The following is a 7,913-nucleotide window of genomic DNA, read 5'->3' on the forward strand; positions in this document are numbered from 1 at the left end:
GCCGGCTCGGGCGGGCGCATGTGGTTTTTATTGTACGCGCTGGAGCTTTGGTGTGTAATTAATGTATTTTTAGCCTGCGGAGTCGCTCCCCGCTAGGGCTCCCACAGCTGGGGCCGGGGGAATCTCTCAAGGTTGCTTTTTATGGGCATTTCCCTCCTTGCCGGGATGCGGAGCTGACTCCCAACTTTCTGCTCCGGCAAGGTTCGGGCTGCCGGGGAAGGTGTTCGGAGCCGCTTGCTGGCTCCCCGCGTAGCTCCCTGTTTACTTTAGCAGCGTTTTGAGTTCCTCTAGCTCCAGCTATTGTTTAACTGCGAATCTGGCCTCTGGCTATGTTTTTTCTTTTTTTTTTTTTTTTTTCTTTCCCTCCCCCCTAAGCTGAGAGACGGTAAAGTACTGAGCAACCTGAAATACCATCCTCCCGGTTGTCAGAAAACGTGCTGAATGGCTTAACCCTTCCCGGGGCAGGAATCTCACTTGCAAGAACATGCTTGCTACATCGCCTTTGCCTTTTCTCCCCATCCCCTTTTCTGCCCATCCTTACAAAGCACCGCTGCGGCTGGTGCTAAGCTGGGCCTGGGGTGATGTGCAGTGGTGGGAGAGGTCCGCCGGTGTGGAGGAAGGTTGACTTTATACCATGGCGTTGCCCACTGGTTTGGAGCATCTCTCAGCCCAGTAAACTAGTTGGACAGCTTCTGTCTGTCCAGCTGGTGCCCGCTGCTTCACGCTTGCTCCCACCGCTGTGCCCCTTGCGATGCTGCATGGTACAATCTGTACCCTGCTCTCGTAAATTAGATCACAGACCCTCCAGGCTAGTGCGGAGAGCGTATGTTTGCAAAGTGTCTGGCACATCCTGGGTGCTATGTAGAAAACTAATAAGCTGCTGGGAGCAGCCGGTATCCTACAGCAGCTTGGGGCACATATGGCCGAATGGATGGGGGCCGCCTGACGCTGGGGCAAGGGCTGCCATGCAAGGAGGCAGGAGGTGGTCCAGCGAGGCCAGGGACGAGGCAGAAATGCTCATCTGAGAAACGGGTCTCGCTCTTCCCGCTGTGGACACGCAGCAACGTGTCTGGCTAGCGTAAAATCCAGGCTTCATCTTGCTGCTGCATCAGACAGAGCAAGACTCTGGGCCAGGAAAAGCATTTTGCTTGTGCTCCTGTGATGGTAAACCTGCTTGCTCAGCAGCTCTGCCTTTGAGAGGGCACAAGCAAGTCCGAGTGAGAGCAGCTAAGGAGCAACGTGTGGGGAGGAACCTGGTCTGCAGGTGGTGGCTTTATTTGAAACACAGTTTGCATTGCACAGCTTTGGGGAGGGAGTCTCTGTCCCCCCCCCTTTTCCCTGAGCCATCCCCAGCAACGCTGTGCTACTTTGGGGTGAACTCTGGGATTTTGCTTCTGCCAATTACTTGTGCCATAGCAGCACCTGAAGGCCAGAGCCTGCTCCCGAGATACCCGTCCAGTCCTCAAGTCCTGTAAAAGAAAGTGAAAGGAGAAAATCCTTCTTTCCTACCCTGGATGGAAGTGCCCATCCCATCTCGGGGCAGTGCTGCTGGCTCTCCTGGCTACGCTGTCACATTTGGTAGTTTTCTTAGACGGGTGGTTCTTCAATCCCTTTGCCTACACAGCAGTCTCTTCCATGTAAATTTTAACGGTATGTTCATAGTGTGTTTGCAGGAAAAAAAGCTTTGAAATGGGACCTGGGGTGTCTTAAGGACCTGAAAGCAGATAAATCTCTCCTAACTGTGGCTTAGCAGGGCGTAACGCTCATGACTTGTAAATGCATAGCTTTGCAGCAGCTGTTCCGCCTTAAAATCTCCCAAAGTATTGAAATTGCTGTGGATTCCACTGATGCTGGGGTACAGGGTTAGGCATACTTGCGGTTTGGTTTGGTTTTTAGCAAGCACCTAGATCCCAAAAGGGCAGTTTGGGAATTCAACCTGACTGCTGGCTCCTGCTGCCTTTGCACCGGCCTGGCAGCCGGAACGAGCCAAGGTGCAGAAGGGATCTTGCTGGTTAGGTGGTGAGAAAACACGTCCGCTTCCTCGCCGTCCTACTCCAGCAACTGTTCCTTCAGCCCTGGGGATACCTCTAAATACCACCGTTATCTCTTGTCAGGCTCTTTATCTGAAGAGGAAAGGCAAGGGCCAAGTGTGCGATAGGAGTTCCCTGGAGCCCACGCCCAAAATAGCGAGTGTTGTGGGTGCTGGGTGGTCTGCAAGCGTTAGGGTATTGTTCTCCCCAGTTAAACTCCAAGCCCTCCCAGCTGAAGCCTTTGATAGATGGAGATAAGCACACACTACAACTCAGAAGAAATGTGAAGCTCGTGTTAGATAAACGCCCTTACATCGCCACCAGCCATTCATTTGCTACTGGAGGAGGCAAATAGTAAGGATGGGCTGACAGAACACCCGAATTAACGGTTGGACTTGATGGACTTAAAGGTCTTTTCCAACATAAACAATTCTATGAATTTGGCTCTGAAACTGGCTGATGTGCTGCTTCACCTGGGGATTTGCCACGGGATCCAGGGCGCTGGGCTTGCTCCTGACCGCAGCCCTGGGCTCGCTCTCCGTCGCGAGCTTGCGCTGCTGCTGTTCGTCCTAGGTACAGCCTGTGTGTTGGCACTGTCCCCTCCTGCTTCTGAGTCCCCTGGTGGGCCTTGTTCTGGCCTGATCTGGCATTTATGAAGAGAGCTCCTATTTATAGGACAAGTACAGGTCCTATATGTGCTATAGGAAATGTTGAAAAGGATGTGGATCCTGTTCCAAACAATAGAGCCCCTCTTTTGGGGGGTAACGGTGGCTGGGTTGGATGTGGAAGTTGCTGGGGGAGGTGGGTTTGGTGCTCTGAAGCCCTTAGGGAAAGGCACAGGGAGTGACAAGCAAGGGGAGGGGGACGTGGTGTGGCCAGGAGGGAAGGATTTGGCAGAGCCGATGCCAGCCAGTACCCTTCATCTTTAGGAACCGCTGAAATCTAGCGGTGACCCTTTTGCTTCTGTCCAGAGCTATAGCTCTCTTCCCAAGGCAACTGCGCTCTAACTTCTCATCTTTTTTTTGCAAGACGAAGGCTGGCATTTCTCAGAGCATCTTCCAAGCAGGAATTAGTAAGCCCTGCATGTGCCTGTGCAGGTGCTCCCATTCCCTACGGTGGGACGGACCCCCATGGCGTGTTGGAAAATCCTTTTACTTTCTGGTTTTGTACTGCACTTAAAATATACCCTTACAAGGGTCTGCTTAAATAAAGTCTTTGCTATTCTGACTCTGCCTCCCTGTAGCCGCCACGAGTCCTGTGGAACAGTCCTAATGCAGTGTTTGATGTGCTCCAGGGAAGGGACTGCTCCGAACTAGGTTCCAGCCTAATTTTTTCTCTCTCCCTTCTCCAATCCTTGATGTAGCCAGTGAGTCACCAGTGACAAAGTCTTAATTGTGTGTGATGATGAATGGGATGCCCTACAGGTAATTGCTTGGTCTTTGGTGCCTTCACATCCATTCATTATAGAGGATGATGAGGGTGGGGAGAAAGCTGGTGGACTCTGATGTTGCCCGTGAATGCTGTGGCCTGGCTCTGAGGTGTAGGACTGGAGCAGCCATGCTAATTAACTCCAATTACCATCTGCTTCAGAAGAGGGGGTAGGCTTTAGCCTTTCTTCCCCCTTAGACCTAGCTGTGAAAATGCCCGACTGCTGCCTTTCAGCGCAAGCCTTGGGCTCTGCTCTCTGCCTGCCTCGCGTATTTTATTTTTTTAATTTTTTTTCTTTCCCCCCTTTTTGTCTCCTTTGTGTTCCTGGGTTTTTGCCCCCGTTGCCTTGTGCACCTCACCTCCTCGCAGCCAGCGCCTGCCCCGAAGGAAGAGGAGGTGGGGCTGGTGGGGCTGCAGGAAGGTGTCTGGACTTGACTGCGGGTCGAAGCCCAACCGCAGGGAGTTGCGCTGCCGCAGAGCGCTGGGCGAAACAGCTGGGCCTGGGCGAGGAAGCAGGAGCTGGCGCTGAAGCTCAGCACCCTGCAGCACCCTGCCTTGTGCTCGGCTCGCCCCAGTGCAGGGCGGCTCCAGCCTGGTGCTTTGAAGGGGGCTGCCTCCCGCGGCGGGTGGCGGAGCAGATGCCTGTGTGTTGATACCGGGATTCCTGCGGGATCAGAGGGGAGGAAAGCTGCCTGTCACAGCTACCCTTCCTTGCCATCTGAAGCTCCCTCTGTTTGCTGCTTGACTGCCATCTCTCCCAAGAAAAGAGCTCGCGTACAACCGAGCAGTCAGCTTTTCAAGCCGGCTTCTTCTCAGGCTGAAAGAGGCCGTGCAAGCGGCTTCGAAGGCATCGCTTTCCCAGCCCTGCATCTTATCCCTTACCCAGCTTGGACTTGGAATGTGTGGGGTGGGATGGTAGCACCGATAGTAACTTATTCCTTGTCCTTTGGTTGCTGTGGCATTGCTTAGCGCTGGTCCCCCTCTGTGCTGGAAGAGAAACAAGCGTGAGAGCCCGTGGGTACGGCGTCCCTGCCGAACTTCCCCGCGTCCGGGGGCAGCCAAGGGGTGTGCAGCTTCCAGAGAGGAGCCGTCACAGGGGTGTTTATACCTGGGGTTGGTTTTGGATCTCGGGTATGCAGGAGAACAGGGCTGGCCTCGGTAATACCCAGTGGCTACTGTTTGCTGGGCTGGCTGGGAGCTGCGACCCACCAAGTCCCGAGTCCTCCGAGGCGAGCCAGTATTGCACCTTCAGGAGAAGGTGTGAGAAGCAGGCGGATCTGGGAATAAAATACCCTCCTAAGCTCTGTTCTTAACCCTCAGCTGCACCTGTAGAGTACAGCAATGCTAAATTCATTCCCTTTTTCTGCTTGACAGGTGAATTTGGCGCTGAGCAGGAGGGTCTCGCCCCAGCCTGCTTGCTGCCGTGGTGGTGGGAATGGCCCTGTGCCCTTGGCCGTGCTCCTCATCATGGCAGGGACAGCGTGTGGGAGTTCAGCTTGAGATTGTTGTGGACCTTGAAGCCTCTTGGTGTCCAGGACTGAGATAGTGTTGAGCTCACACCCCTGAAATTCTGGACTTAGGGCTTCAGAATATTAGAAGATTGCTTAGAGGTCACGAGGCGTGCATTGCCCCTAGTCCCCAATGCGTTTTTAGCCTCTTATTTGAGCTTTGCAGTGTCAGATCTTTGTGTGCGTCTTCTCAGTCACCGAGTAATGGGATCGAGGTATTTGGCAAAGAGTAAGAACGTCTCTGGATGGTCTCAAAGAGGTCCGTAGGGGAATGCTGTGCGCTTGAAGGGCCCTGCAGGGCAGAGACCAGTGAGTTGCAGATAATTATAAAACCAGTTCATTCTGGAGTGGGGTAATGTCTGCTCTTGTGCTTTCCTCCTCGACTGTAACCAGTCCCAAATGCCTCCCTGCCACCCCCCCCCGCCCCCGGTGTCCCCCAAGCCCGTGTGCACGTGAGCATCCCGCCTCTGCCCCTTGCGTTCCCTTTGGAATGGCACTCCTGAAGTACGTACGTGCGTGCCTGTTTCGGAGAGGGGCTCGAGAGCCCCCTTATCTTTGCACCGCCACCTCCCTTGGCTGCCTCGGTGCTTGGCACGGCGTGCCGAAGGGCTCTTTGGGCGCTGAAGGCAGCTGGACGGTGCGGGTGGCTGGGCACTCGGGCTGCGCTGTAGGAGGGGAGATGCCGGCGGGGAGCGTGATACAGCCGGCGGGGAGCGTGTCGGGCCAGGGATGCCTGCGGTGGCCGTGTAATACCCATGCACTGCAGCAGCCACCCTTGCTCCAGGCTGAGACCTCGGGCAGCTCTGATGAGCTGTTCCTAGGACGCCAACGCGCCGGTTCGGCTCTGCGCCGTGTTGCCCTCGCAGCAGGAGGACTCCCCACCCATCGGGAGTGGATGGGGACGTGTCTCTGGTGTCCCATGTGCACTAAAGGTTAATTTTGCTTCTTCCCTCCTGTGCAGGTGTTTCTTTTGTGCCATCTTCTCCGCACCAAATTGCCCTGGAGAGAGGTTGGCTTGCAGTTGTGTGCAGATCGTGCCTTTTTTTGGGCAGGGGGCTGAGCCAGCAGTGAGGTCCAGGGGGACTGCTCTAGAACTGCTGGCAGTGGAAGAGGGGAGAGCGGAACCAATTCTTGTGGCCAGGACTTATTTTTCTTCCTGAAGGTTGGATGAGTAAAGGGAAATGGGCTCCTACTGCCAAATCCTCCCTGTATTTTAGCAAATCCAGTCTGCTAATGCAAAGGTTTCCTTTAGTCGCTTCTAGGAACATAAGTTGCCTTTGACATTTCTGCATGGCATGTTATCTGCTCTGCCTTTCATCTTCCCAAGGCACCAGTGCCTTGCCAGAGCCAGGAGACTCCCTTCTCTCATTCACCCAAGCCATCTGCCTCCTCCTGCCCCTGCTTTAAGGCACCGTTCGGAGCCTCCCTGGTGGATGGACCGTGCTCTCTCTTTAGCTGGGCACCCTTCCCCGGCTGGGGGATTCCAACCATTCAGTGTTCCCTTCAAAAGTTTGGGGTTTTTTTATTCTTTTTATTCAGAACTCTCCTTCTCCCTCGATATGTTTTTCCACTGAGATTTTGCTGCGTATCTCTGGGATAACTGCACCAGCTGGAGCCCGTCACCTTCAATGGTGAATTTTGGGAGTGGAGGGAGGGTTCTTCTGGCCAGGCTGGGGCTTGCATGCTGCCCTTGATAGGGCTTGGGTCACGTCCCTGACCCTCGGGGCTGTGTCTGCAGCGGTCAGGCTGCCAGCTCCTGTGCATGGAAATGACCCTGTGGCAGCTGAGGTGGATCTGTCCCGGTGTGGATCTCCTGCTATGCATTTATTTGAATTCTTTATTAGTAATGGGCAGGGACCAGGTCAGTTCTGATTATTTTTTTTTTTTTTTCTTAATAAATTATTTTCCTGGTTGAGGCTCTGCCAGCTTCCCCTGGCTAAATGCTACGTCCCTTGCTGGAGAGCAGCGTTCCCTGCCGTAGCCGGTTGTGTGGCAACTGAAATGGCTGTTGTGGGCATAGAGGTTAGAACGGTGAGGGAGGGAGAAGGTTGGTCAGCTCATCCTCTGTCTTAACTGGTGGGGGGCAGCAGGGGCAGAGCAGCATCAGTGGCTTCCCCTTCTGCTGGGGAAGCTCTTGAGCAGCCATCCTGGCTGGAGCTGAGCCGTGCTGCAGGGGCTGCCGGGCTCTGCTCACCCCTTTTCCCACCCCAGCTCTGCCTGGTGCCCCGTGGGAGCCCCCCCTGCCCTTGCCGGGCTCCCCTGCCCCATTTGGGACGCTGGTCCCTCGGTCTCTGGATAGCAGTGGTGCGGCTGGTGGCCCTCGGTTGTTTGCTGAGAAGTGGTGGCTCATCTGGAGCCATTGCTCTTGCCCAAACAAAGGAAAGGGGCATCGCTGTCCTCTGCCAGCCCTGCCATCCTCGGTGCCAGGGGCTTGCTGGGTGTCTGCATTGGGTTGGGGAAGGCAAGCCCTCCTCAGGGTTGGCAATGAGAGGAACGAGAGGGCTGTTTGGGGTTTGTGTGCCCCCGCGGGCAGAGAGGGGCTCTGGGGGGGAGAGTCAAGGTGGCTTGAGGTAGGGTTTGGTGTGGGGCAGCTCCTCATCAGGCTCTTTGGAGCCTCTAACATCAGTGACTGGGCTGGCACTGCACTTGGTAGCAGGCTCTGGGCCCAGCCGAAGGCGAGTGCTGGGTCTCTGCGCCGAGGGCAGCGTGTCCCAGTGCGAAGGGGGGGGGATGCGGGCTGGGGGACGAGGGGTCTCTGTCCCTTGCTGGAGAACTGCCTGCCTGAGGGGCCGCTTGCGATGTGAGGCTGTGTCCTCCTCTGCTCCCCACGAGGCTGCGCCAGGGCAGGATTAGGTTGGACACGGGGAAAAATTCCTTCCCCAAAAGGGCTGTCAGGCACTGGAAGGGGCTGGCCAGGGGAGGGGTGGAGGCCCCCCCCCCGGGGGGG

Source organism: Egretta garzetta, unplaced genomic scaffold (genome assembly GCF_000687185.1).
Source record: "Egretta garzetta isolate BGI_Z169 unplaced genomic scaffold, ASM68718v1 scaffold29, whole genome shotgun sequence".
NCBI classification, from domain to species: Eukaryota; Metazoa; Chordata; class Aves; order Pelecaniformes; family Ardeidae; genus Egretta; species Egretta garzetta.